The sequence below is a fragment of the Trichosurus vulpecula genome, chromosome 8, assembly GCF_011100635.1.
Source record: "Trichosurus vulpecula isolate mTriVul1 chromosome 8, mTriVul1.pri, whole genome shotgun sequence".
In the NCBI taxonomy this organism is placed as follows: domain Eukaryota; kingdom Metazoa; phylum Chordata; class Mammalia; order Diprotodontia; family Phalangeridae; genus Trichosurus; species Trichosurus vulpecula.
Window position 1 is genome coordinate 29174598 of NC_050580.1, and position 13686 is coordinate 29188283.

Here is a 13686-nt window from a genome sequence, read left to right on the forward strand (position 1 = left end):
AAGGCCTAGACTGGAGGAAGCAAGCTTGATTTTTAAACAAAGAGTACTCTTCGTTTTGGGGGTCATTCAGCTCACCTCCTGTGGAAATTGACAAGGTTCTTGGGTTGGACAGAACAGTGATGAAGAATCCCAATTAACATTTGATCCATTCTTCAAAGTTTATTTAAAAGGAGGTGTAGACTTTTTGAAGTTCTATTTTAAAGTTCAAGCCTATTATGCATTTACATAAGCATGTTCCATCTGTTTCATCAAAGGTTAAATATAGCTCCATCCTCTGAAATGGTCAGGGTCACTGACAAGACACATGGCACCTTGATAAATGCCCTGGATGGCAAAGACAGAGACCTTTTTCAAATGATGGTGAATGTGAATGTTTGCAACTGGTAGATGAGGGGGTGGTTCAGCTATGGTGTGGGAGTGGAAGAAGGATGCAGAATTAGAAAATGGTTCTTATTTCCTGGAATAGTGTTGATAATATTCTGCTGTAAAGCTTTTCACATCGATCTCAGCAACCAAGAATTTGGGGTTTGTTAGATATAGCAATTTTCGAACATGTTCTTCTAGATGACTACAGACTACAGCAATCAGGGCATCCTTTCAAAAATGGGACAGAACAACAATAACAATTTTGCCATTTTTAAAAGCAATTAGGGAATTTTGAATTAAAAAGGATGACTACACCTATGGGGGAAGGGAGAGAGACAGAGAAAGAGAGAGAGAGAGAGAGAGAGAGAGAGAGAGAGAGAGAGAGAGAGAGAAACAGAGACAGAGAGAGAGACAGACAGAGAGACAGACAGAGAGACAGACAGACAGAGAGACAGACAGAGAGAGACAGAGACAGAGAGAGACAGAGAGAGAGACAGAGAGACAGAGACAGAGACAGACAGAGAGAGGCAGAGACAGAGACAGAGAGAGATTGCTTAAACTCAAAGGGAAAACTCCCCCTGGGGTATACTGCCATACTCAGCCTACTTACGATGCATGCCTACTTTGAGAAAGAGAGGAGAAGCATGCCTACCAGAAAATTTGTGAAAAGCTGGTGTATGGAACAAATGAACTCCCTATGTGATCAGAGGTCAGGACTCTAGGTGGGTGCAGTAGTGACAGGGTGAAAGGGCTATGAGACAAAGGTGATGATGCTAACCTTAAGGGTGGGGGAATCATAGGATTACAAATTTAAAGCCAGGAGGAATTTTAGGGGTGATCTAGTCAAACTTGTCTCATTTTGGAGGGAAAGAAATTGAGGCTCAAGGTAGAAACTTGTCTACAGTCATACAAGGTAGAAAGTTCCAGAACCTAAATTCAAATTCATATCCTCTTTCTACAAATTGAACCTGCTTCTCAGGTAAGTATATACACTTATAATATATACAGATACACACAAATATGCATGCATATATATGCATATATATCACACAGGAATATATGTTTCATATGTATATGCATATATATGTTTGTGGGTGGGAGGGAGAGGATAAGGAAGAGGGAGAGGGAGAAGGAGAGGCTGAAAGAGAGAGAGGGAGAGAAGGGAGAGAGCAAGAGAGATTACAGAGAAGTTGATGAAGAGTGTTACCTACACTGAGTATATCAAAAGTGTGGATTAAAAAAAAGAAATCAATCTATTTTTCCATCACCTACATGCAATTCTCTATTTTTGCTGCTGTTATTGTTTAAAAAAAACTTCTCCCTTCAAATCAGGAACTGTGAATCTATGGCTTCAAATATTATTATCATCATTTTACACATGAGGAAACTGAGGCTTACTGATGGTAAATTACTTGCTTACAATCACGCAGCAAACAGATGACAGAGCTAATACCTATTCCTAGTTCTTCTGATGCATGCATGTTGTGCAATAAGAAACTTAGTTTTGAAGTACAAAGATATTTTTTTCCTATCCTCTATTTGTTATGAGAAGAGAGTGAATAGAAAATGAGTAAGCCTAGGAAATTATTCCAAATGGCTTCTTCTCTGGTAGATCCAGGGTCACACACACCTCAGCCCACGTTCCTACCCTTTTCACATTTAGAGATAAGATCCTATATACAATGGGAATGATTATCCATAATAGTCTTAAGGGAGGTGCTGAGAAATTGTAATAGTCTTCTTAATCAAAGATAAAATTACATGTTCATGTCAAGAATATTGTATTACATTCTAATTTTATGTAAATTGCAAGTCTATGTCCAATGTATATGATAACTCAGAGTTAGCCAGAAGTATTCCCCTATGATGGTAGGTTAATGGCCATTTATGGTATAAGTAAATTAATCTCTTCTAGTTTTTTCTCATTCTACAAAGATATTTTATTAACAAAGTGACTCCTTATTCACCCTCAACAACCCTGGCCTATGATTCTGATGGAAAGTATTCGACGTGAGGTTTTAGAATTTTGAGATGGTTGCTAGTTTTTTAAACAGTAAACATCGTTAAAACATAGAGACCAAAATATACAAAGAGTGTAGGAGCAGTAGTGAAGGAGGGTAAAGATAATAGAAAAATAAACGAATACCCCAATCAGCTGAAATGTTTTCTGCCAGATCAAGTCCCTGGCCATAGTTCAGTTACTATTTAGAATGACTTGGTCTACGAGAATGAAAAATTGTTCAGCAGGCTTGACTTCCCAGAGCTTGAGGCATGGAGAGGTCAAATCACTTCATGTTGGGAATGGCCAACAATGGGATTTATATCAATTTTTCAATTTATCTCATTTGGTTCATGTCAATATCTTTATAAGCTGCTCTTCTTCACTGTGCTTTACATAGCAGAAATGCCATAGTACAGAGCTTATGGGAAAATTACCATGTCTAGAGGACAGGGTTAGGCCCTGGGAGCATATGGGCAAGTAAAATTCACTTAAGGAGCTTACGGCCTAGGTAAGTAAGTGGGGCATTGGCCTGGATCATTTTTGTCAGTCAGTAAGTAAAATAAAATGATATAAACAGAAGCTTGGGATGTCTGTGTCAGGCAAAGAGCATTGCAATCTAGCCAAGTTTCTCAATCACTCAATTGTTTGGTTCATTACATCCTATGTCTCTTGTAGGTATTGTTGCAGAATGAAGAAATGGTTGCCTACCCAGCATTCTGGAAGCCTTTCTCTACAGTAGAGATTCTTCCTGGTGTTTATGTCTCATGGTCCCCTTTGCAGTCTGATGAACTTTGATGTCATAGAACCCTCTTAGAACAATGTTTCTAAAGGCATAATAAGACACATGGTTTTATAAAGGAAGGAAGTCTTATGAAAAGAAAGCTGTCTTTTCCCACCCGTGTTCATGGAACACTCCCCCATGTTCATCCATAGTGACATTTATAATTCATGTACCCCATATTAAGAAAGCACGCTCAACGTCTGTAACAGCGACCACACTGGCATACTCAGGATGGCTGCTAGTGCAAGTTCTTAGATCTGCTTTACTAGAAAAAATAGCTGTTTCAGCAGTCAACAATCTTCTTTAATTACATAAAATACAAACAGGGAAAATGAAGAGAAGAAAATTAAGGGCCAACAGACAGGGGTCTACTGCCTGAATCAAAACAATACTGCTATACATACTTTACATTCACCACTGGATCAAGAGAGCTGTTAACTCTGAGCAGTAGGGGAGCTCTGAACGTATGGCCACTCAGAGTTTCATCCAGGGAATCATAAGATCCTTCTTGTAAGCGAGCCCTGAAAGCAAAAGCTCACTTCTCAGAATATATACTCTTTTAGCTAATGGGCTCAGAGCCCGAAGGCATCACAAACCTCCTGACTCAGTGCCTAATTAGCAAAAAGTGTGTAAGCCTTCCTACCAGCAAGCAAGCTTCCCTTAATAGGCCTATTGATGGGTGGGGAAGATCTTACACCTTCCCCTCCATTAGCATTACAAAGTCTTCTGACATTCCATGTTAGTAATAAAGTATTCAGGTTGGTTATCTGTCAGCCTAACTCTCATTGAACACTTTTGCTCAATCTTTGGACAAAGATCTCACATTTAGATAACCTAATGTTTATAGAAAGTCTAATAAAGTCTGCTTCTCTGCTTTTTCTGATCCCCATCCTCTCTGCCACCCCCCTACAAAATACAAAACAAAAACAAAAAAAATAAATTTGATAACCTCTAAGATCCCTCCAAGCTCTAAAGTTATGAATCTATGAAGTGTGGACCCATAAAGTCAGCATAGGCCCTGAAAGGTTGAGCCCAGCAGACTGCTATGGAACATTAATTCCCCCCAAAGGCCTAGCTTGAACTGAACCAGGAATTGTCCCTTTCTAACTCATCTGTGTAAATTGTTGTTCTTACCAATAGTCTGTTCCATTTTCCCTATAGTTCAATACTGTCATTTATGTTGACTTCCCCAATTAGAATATGAGTTCCTTGATAGTGTTCTCCTCTATTGGTTCTCCTAGTTTTGATTTTCATTCGTTAGTGTAGTGCTTTGCATATGTTGTTCAGTCATGTCCAGCTTTTCCTGGGCCCATTTGGCAAAGATACTGAAGTGCTTTGCTACTTCCTTCACAAATCCTTTTACAGATGAGGAAACTGAGGCAAAATGGATCAAATGACTTGCCCAACTTTTCTCAAAGGGATAACTTCAACAAGAAGTAGAAAAATGCTACTTTTTCAGAGAGAGTGAGAGATTATTACTAAATAATGGCAAGTGGTAGAACAGAGACCAACAGTGTCAGGGAGAACCTTATTGAAGAATGGGGATGTGATCTAAGCTGTGAACAACGAGTAGGGCTACAGTAATTAGAAGTAGATATTAGGAGGCCTTCCGCTGCATTGGTGGGAATAAACACAGCATCCTGGGGTGGAGGGAAAGTGAGCTATAAAGAGACTGGCCTGGTAAAAGGAAGAGTCATAAGAACTGGGAGAAAGTGGTTGATTTCAAAAGCCAAGGCAAGAGAGAACCTCAAAGTGTTGGGATCAAATAATAAGTTCGATGAACAAAAACAAAGCACTGAATTTAGAAATGTGATCATAAATGACCCCGGAGAAAGCGGTTTGAGTAGAGTAGTGGAGTAGAAAACACAAGAGGATTGCAGAGTAATTAGATGATAAGCAAGTAGATTCAAAATGATGACTCTGGAAAAGTTGGGCAGCAAAGAAGAAGAGTGAGAAAAGGACAAGAAGGCCAAATGAATTTGGCCTTTTCCGACTAATTTTCCCATCATTTGCTATGTACTCCAAGGGGCATCATTTTTCGTATCTGTGGTTAATGAATACACGTTTTCAGTTTAATAAATCTTAAGGTTTTAATAAATGCCCATCCTGCTGCCTCTCATCAATTGGGCCTCTGGGAACCTCAGCAAGTCATATGATGGCTCATTGTCCTAGCATACTCTAGAAGATTATAACATGAAGATAAATTTCATTGGTAATTGGACTTTCCCTGTGTAAGAACTGGACAAGATCACATATGGCACCCTTATTCTTATCGTGTCATAGGCAAAGTACCGGAGATACAAAGCTAAGAAATGACATAGTTGCTGTCTTAAGGAACTGATGGTTTAGGAGACATATAAATGAAGTATTTGTACAAATAATTATCATATAAAATGCATTATTATCATATTTATCATTTATCATAATAAGTATCATGTAAAATGATCCGTGATTGGGGGGCACTCATTTGGGGATTCTTTCTAACCCTGTAAGGTCAACAACCTAAAAAACTGTCTTTGACTTAGAAGATATAACCTAGGGAATTGCCTGAAGCTTAAATGATTTACCCAGGGTCACATAGCTAATAAAAAGCAAAAGTGGACCTTGAATCCATGCCAACTACTATATCTCAATTCTTGTACCCTAGAAAATTAGGTGTAAAAGTGAGGTCAAATAAGCAGGTGTGAGACTGGTTTCAAGGGTCAGCAAGATCTAGCAACACATTATTTAGAAAAGAGACTCTTAAGTATGTTTGTAGGGAGAGGGTGAGAGAGAGACAGAGAGAGACAGAGAGAGAGAAACACACACACACACAGAGAAAAAGAGAGAGAGAGAGAGAGAGAGAGAGAGAGAGAGAGAGAGAGAGAGAGAGACAGAGAATGGGAGAGACAGAGACAGAGAGAGGGAATGGGAGAGAGAGAAGAGAGAGAGAGAGAGAGAGAGAGAGAGAGAGAGAAAGAGAGAGACAGAGACAGAGACAGAGATAGAGAAGCATTATATCTTGAGCATGGAAATTTAGGAGACCGGAATAGTTCATTAACATTCTATTTTAACACTTGCATACTGAAGGGTTCTAGGCTCTCCTATCACCCAGTTTGCAAAATAAGTTTCCTATAGCATAGGTTTAACCACATTATTCCATTTCTCAAAATCCTTCCGTTACTTCCTCTAGCCTCTAGGAAAACGCACCAAGTCCTCGGCCTGACCCTTAAAGTCACCCACAATTAAATAAATATTTGTTAAGGACCTACGATGCTGTAGGTCCTGTCCTAGGCAACAACTGATCTTTCCAAACTTATTTCACATTAGTCCTGTTCCTCTCTCTCTCTTCCATCAGAGCAGACTCTTTTGGTCTTCCCCAAACTTGTCATTCTTCCCTCTCCACATACACATAAGCTGTAAGGGGGGTCAAGAAGTCATTAGGGTTGTCCTCGTTTGTCCCACTATTGAGTTTTTGCCTCAGTTTCCTTCCTGACAGCTAGTTGACTGTTTTAAGACTCTGCCTTAACCTCTAAGCTTTCTTCTTATTCCCCAATCCCTCATTCTTTCCAGCACTATCTGTGATCTTTATTTTTAGGCGCTGTTTCTCCCCAGATCATTAAAGCACGTATAAAGATACTTGGGGTGATCTAGGTTAATTAGATTTAGAAGTGAAAGGAGCCTAATCTAGCCCAAATCCCTCATTTCATAGCAGAGGAAAAGGAGGTCTTTAGCGGGGTTAAATCACAGCCAATGTTTCTTTAGTGCTTTAAGTAAGGTTAACAAAAATTGCATTGATTGTATTCCATTTTATCCTAACTACAAGAATGCATCTTTGAGAAGTGAGTAAGAAGGCTACAGAGCAAGGCTGGGTTTAAGTCTTGCCTTTGACATATAGAATCTCTATGACACAGGCAAGTCACTTCCGCATGCTTCATGAAGCTCCCTGAGGTTAGAAATTGCAGAGAAGGTACTAACTTAAGCAATTAGAACAATTTCCTGCCTCTAGTAGTTGGTATAGAGAGATCCCTTCTAAGGAAAGTAGCTCCCTTATTCTTAATGACTCATATATATGTAGCAATTTAAGATTGTGCAAAGTGCTTAATGTGCATAATATCATTAGATATTTACAAGAACCCTATATGATGGGCATCGTTGTTATCATCATTTTATTGAGGAGGAGCCTGAGCTTCCAAGAGATTATATGACTTATCCAAGGCCATACTGCCAGTTAGTGTCAAAAGAAGTTTCGAATCCAGGGCTCTCCTGACTCCAAGCCTGGCGATTTATCTACTCCATCACAAATTCATCTGCAGCGGGAGAATTATGTGTTTCTTGACTTACACTCTTCTATTTTGACACAAATGGCAGTTTTGGACATAGCAAAATATTAAGGAATTGAGTCCCTGGATAAAAATCCTGGATCATGTAATGACTACCCATAGGACTTCAAGTAAGCTGCCTCCTCTCTCTGGGATTCAGTTTCCTCCACTGAGTAGAATAAATGATCTCAAAGTTCTCTTCCACCTTTACAAACTATATGCCTTTGGAATGTTCATTAATAATAGGGTGCTGCAACACAACATTTGTAGCTGAGAAGCAAAGCAAACATACATTGACCAAAGGTAATAATTTCCTGCTTAGATCAACATCAGGCTGTACCTTAGACTTCGACAATTTGGAAGTTCCTATGTATAATGAAAAATTAATCATATAATTAATTCAATTAGGCCATGAAACCACAAGGGAACATTGAAATGAAAGATGTAATTTATGTTGTTTCTTAGATACACAAAATAATCATATTTAGAAATTTACCTTGTGTAATCAAGGTTATTGATATTTCATATTGATTCTAATAATATAAGTAAAAGTAGAATTATGAAGATCACCATCATCATCATCATCATCATTTTCTCTTATTTTTTGTTGTCATTCGGGGATGTCTAACTCTTCATGGCACCATTTGGAGTTTTCTTGGCAATGATACTAGAATGGTTTCCCATTTCCTTCTCCAGTGGATTAGAGCAAACAGAGGTTAAGTGACTTTTCCAGGGTCACATAGCTAGTAAGTATCTGTGTCCAGATCTGAACCCAGGTCTTCCTGACTCCAGGCCCTGCTCTCTATCCACTGTACCACATAGCTATAACTATTTGTCTAACTCCTTAAAGTTTGTAAAACACTTAACTTTCATTGCTATTTGATTCTCAAAACAAACTTTAAGGTAAATGATATTACGATCTTCATTTTAAATGTAAGGAAACAGAGGCCCAGAAAACTAAAGTGAGTTGTGACTGTGCAGCTAGTGAGTGTCTTTGGAAGAATTCAAACCCAGGACTCCCGTAACTCAGAAGTCATCTCTGCTATGTTGTTGTTCAATCACATCTGACTTTTCCTGACCGCATTTGGGGTTTTCTTGGAAAAGATACAGGAATGGTTTGCCATTTTTCTCTCCAGCTCATTTTACAGATGAGAAAACTGAGAAATACAAGATTAAGTAGCTTTTCTAGGGTCACACAGCTGGTGTGATTTGAACTCACATCTTCCTGACTCCAGACATGGCACTCTATCCACTGTGCAACCTAACTGCCAAAGATTAGCTAGAGGGAAGGGATGACTGATATTTTCAGGTGTCTGTCTAGATTTTAAATGAAAGAGAGAAGGCATTTATTTTACTCAGTTCCAGAAAACCTGACTAAAGAACACTAAGTTATCATCGCCAAGAAGCGAATTTTGGTTCGAAATGATAGAAAGCCCTCATGCTCATTTGGTAAGAACATAAACTTCTTGAGAGCAAGAACTGTTTTCACATTTCTTTGTATTCCCCACACTTAACAGAGCCAGACACCATAGTTAGCAATTAACAAATGCTTGTTTATTTATTGATTGTTTTCCTGTGAAATGAGACAAACCAGTGTAAAGTGGATGACCACTTGGCAAGGACCTTTGAAAGGGGTGTCTTCCTTGGATGGCAGGTGTGCATAAGAACCTCTGAGATTTAAAGGCTCTGTGAAATGATCATTCAGATAAAATTTGGAAACTTTTTCTGTTCCATATGTTTAATATTTTAAAATACATTCTTCAGAATACTGGAAATAGTTTCCTTGGAAGTGAAACTATGCTGATTTAGGAGAAACCCACACTTACAAAACCGCATAATGAATAAAGGCAATATATTTCTTTTTTTAAGTTTCCATGACAAAACTTTAAAATATAGAAAAAAGTACACAGAATCAAAATCTCTCTACTTATTCATTACCACTTCAGCAGTTGAAATAATTTTGAAATTATTGGCTGGAAATTTTGTGATTTTATCCCCTTTGACCTTTAAATTTAGTTTAAAATGGACATTTTAAAATAAAATCTCTGAAAAAAGTAATAAAGAACATAAAACACCCAAAGAGGCATTTTTAGAGGATGCACATCACCAAGAGGAAGTTAGATTCTTCAAACCAGAGGTGGGAGAGTTTGATCTCAATTTCTATCAGCATACTAGAACTCGGTTTGCTTTTACACTCCCCCATTGGAATTTGAGTTCTTTGAGGACCACAGCTGTCTTTTGTTCTTTTTGTATACCCAGTGCTAGCACAGCACCTGGCTCAAAGTTGGAGTGCATACAAAAGTTTACTGAAGGACTTACCCACTGTGCAAACAATCAGGGAAATTATGTTAATTAAATAGCAAAGGCTCATTGAGTACAAAACACACCAGGTCAAGACATTTTTTTTCTTTTTCTTTTTTTGGCAAGTTAAGCAGAGTGATGGACTAGTGAAAATCTAGAGACAAAGCTTACCTAGATTATCTAGGATATGTCAAGTGTCTCACAGTATCCCTGAAGAGGAGATGGAGAAATGTGGGTTCAATGATCATACAATTAGGCAAAGGTAAATTTTTATAATCAGATACAAAGATTGATGGATTTATATTACAGAATACTTGAAAAGGTCCTGGATTTCTAATCAGATGACTTCCATTTGAATAGTTCATATAGAAGCAATCACATCTGAACTATTTTGTTAACATTAAGGTACCACCTATGAGGAAGGGCACAGATACCTGTAGAGCACAGAAAAAGACAACCAAGATAGTAAAACTACTTGAAGCCATGCTATACCAGAGACTATTGATAGAGTTCACTAAGCCCGTATGGTTAAAAATGAAAATGAGCAGATTTAGTGGGGACATGATTGCTGTCTTCAAGTTTGAGAACAGCAACTAGATTTCTTCTCCATGAACCTGATGGGAAAGAAATAGGTGCAACCTGCAAAGGTAAATATCTACCTGATATAAAGAAGCCATACCTGACATTTAAAGTCACTGGAAAGCAGTTACTGTTCCCAAGGGCAATGAGTTCACTTGACTTGAGGTCTTCGAGTGGGATTTTACTATGTATTAGCCTCAAATTTTGTAGAAAACATTCCTATTCCAGCTACAGTTGGATTACATGACTTCTGAGCTTCCTCCCAACCCCAAGTTTCTCAGATTCTATTATCTTTTTTCATTAGCAGAAAAAAAGACCATAATGAATTTTCCCAGTTTCCTATATTACTTTGATCCCGGTGATGATAAAATAATGGTTTTTCTGAAAGGTCATGGGGTCTACTACCTGTGATGCATTAGGGCTCAGTAAATGAATGCAAGCTCATGCCCAGAGGCCAACGAGAATTTCTTGTGAAAATCAATAGCTTGTTTTAGAAATATTACTATACTTTTATAGATGACTTGGTTTTATGGGGAAATAATATTCCAAAGAATGCTATAATTTCTCTCTATTTTCAATTCTTCCCAAATGCGAACTTAGATGATCTTATTCAATAATTTATATGCAAATATTCATCACCTGCAATCTATGGTTATTTTTAAATTGTTGCTGTTCTAGCCCCAAATTTGAACTTAAATTCTCCTGACCCTTCCAAGCAGAAATCTTAAAGTAATGGGGGAGGGGGAAGTGCACATTAATCATTCTGAGACAAGCCAAAATGGATTGCGTTCTTCCTAATTTGCCATGGACGGACTCACAAATTTTGGACTGGAAAATAGGAAGGAAGATGGTGTACTTATGTAGGAAACTGAGCAAAACTTTCATTGTTCTCCCACTTCCTGCTGATGCAAAATCTTATGTTTGATTCAATTTAATTTAATTTTGCTAAACAAAAAAAATATTTAAGTTCCTTCCACAGTGATAAACACTAGGGATACAGAGACAAAAAACCAAAAATTACTTAAATTATTTTCCCTCAAAGAGCTTATATTCTTTGTGGAGTACATAGCATGCACCCCAATTAAGAAATTCAAAATAAATACCAAAATATCAACAATAGGCCCTGTCAATTTGCCCCTAGCCAGAGAACATTATCAAAGGTGGAGAACCTAAGAGAAGTCTTAGAAAAAGAACGACATCAAGGACATATGCCCATAAAAGGAGGTCGCTTAGCAAGAGCAGATGGACAGATGGACAGCCAACTGCTAGCTCAGCGAAAGCCATGGAGAATTAAAACAACTAGGGCTAGGCCTTCAACATTTTAGGGACATGCTTTAAGTAAGTTTTATGGAAGGACAACGGCAAGAATTGAACAGGTTGAGAAAAAAGTGAATGAGCTATGTCGGGTATGAGAATGAGTAACATCGGCGGCCCGCTGCCCGCCCCCTCCCCCGGCTCCTCCGGGGGCTGTCAACGGGCCTCGGGACCCCCAGGAGCCGGAGCAGCCGCCTTCTCTTCCGTAGCCCGATGCGCGGCTGGGGCCGCTGCGCCACGCTGAGCGCGGAAGGACCTTACGGGCCGTGAGCTGGTAAGGCAGTGAGTGACCGCGGAGCCGTGGGGGAAGGGCCGCGGGACCCGGGCTGAGGCAGGTTGTAGCGGCTGGCAGGTCCTCCGGGCTGCGAGATGGGCTCCGAAGCTGCTGTAGCCCAGTGAGGATGATGGGGCCAAGCCCGGAGCTTGTCGCTTGCTCCCGGTCCGTCGCTTCCAAGTTCTTCCCGCTGCATTTCGCGGTGCCCTCCTTCGCTGGAAGAGGCAGGCAGCACAGCTGCCCAGGGCACGTGGAGATCACCCAGGGGCCGCTGAGCCCTGACTTTCTCCAGATGCTGTTTTCTCCTGTTAAAGAGACCTGCTGTTCCCAAAGATGGCCTAACATAAGGAAGCCCTGCCAGGTAGGAGCCAGCTGTGATATCGGAGATGGAAACAGATTCTTCCTTCCCACTCTGGCAGAACAAACCACATGGAGTGGCTCGAAGTGTAGTTCAGAGGATTGGGACTAACCTGCCCTTGAAGCCCTGTCTTCGGGCATCCTTTCAGACACTGCCCAACATCTCTGACCTATATCTGTCCCTACTTTGGTGGATATTGCCTGGATAGAAGCAGATGAAGAAGAAACCTAAGCTCGAGTCAGGAGTGACACCCGGCCCATGCCGCACAAGGGGAAGCCCAGCCCGCTGTTGGTCATGCAGCACAATGTCTCAGTGCCCAACCTTGGAGGGCCAGAGCAGAAGATCCTGGCCTTGACGAAGCCTGGCCTACCAGCCCTGAGCCAAACCACTGAACTACAAGATGACCCAAGTCACCTGCGCAGCCAGATTGCCAAGATTGTGGCAGCAGAGTCAGCTTCGGCTTCATGAATGCCAGATTTCTTATCTTCAGGAAGTTCAAATGTCTCTTCTCCCTTTACCTTGTTTTGGATCCTCCTTCCACTCTACAACTTCCTTTGCTATTAGTGACATCACAGAGGAGGCTGAGTTAGAAGGCCTAGAGCTTCCATCGGTTCCCATGCTTTGTTCTGCCAGCTCTGAATGTTGCAAAACTGACTCCAAAGCTGCATACAGCTTGGCTGAAGACGGGGACTGTGTGTCCCTCTCAAAGGCTAGCAGCTTTGCAGACGTGATGGGCACCTTGAAGGACAGTCACTGGATGAAGCAGAGCCAAGACCTGAATCGGAGCTTGATGAAGGAAGAAGACCCTGCTGTCCTCATTTCAGAGGTGTTGAGGAGGAAATTTGCTCTGAAGGAAGAGGATACCAGCATGAAAGGAAACGAATGACCCTTTCTATGGCGCCCTATATATGGCTTTTTCTCTATAAGCTGCCTCACAACAGATACTTCTGCCTTGCAGTTAGAAATGTCCTTCCACAATGGAAAACACTGACAGGCTAGAAATGGGGAGAAGAGAGAAAAGCTGAACTGCTTCCCCACACTTCAAACCTTAGCAAAACTTTTAAGGGTAGTGTTCTAAAAATAGTTTTGAGTTGCAGGTTTGAAGGTAATCAGTCATGTTGCTTTGGTTGTTTTACATTGAAGAACAAGATGCAAGTTTTTGTTTTCCTCCTTGTGTGAAAGTAGGCCCCTTACTGATGATTAGCTTCACTGTACTATCTACCCAGCTCCTGGACTCACCAGGGTACATGTAATATGTCCCTCAGACTCAGCTGCTTCCTTGCAGGGGATGAAGGTACTGGGGAGCCCTGAGGTCTTCTCAATACCAGTCATAAACAAGACTTGCCCCTGCACTCATGTACCCACACCCAGCTGTGCTCAGGCCTCCGGTAGCCCTGTAGCTCCAACTCA

The 13686-nt window shown here is 40.4% G+C and overlaps 1 protein-coding gene and 1 pseudogene across 2 annotated transcripts in view; one reads left to right on the top strand and one right to left on the bottom strand.

Moving 5' to 3' along the window:
* Positions 1–13686, bottom strand: part of CTNNA3 (catenin alpha 3) — a 1949360-nt gene that overhangs the window by 304798 nt on the left and 1630876 nt on the right. The gene's annotated exons all lie outside the window — the stretch shown is intronic.
* Positions 12302–13162, top strand: LOC118828348 (annotated as a pseudogene).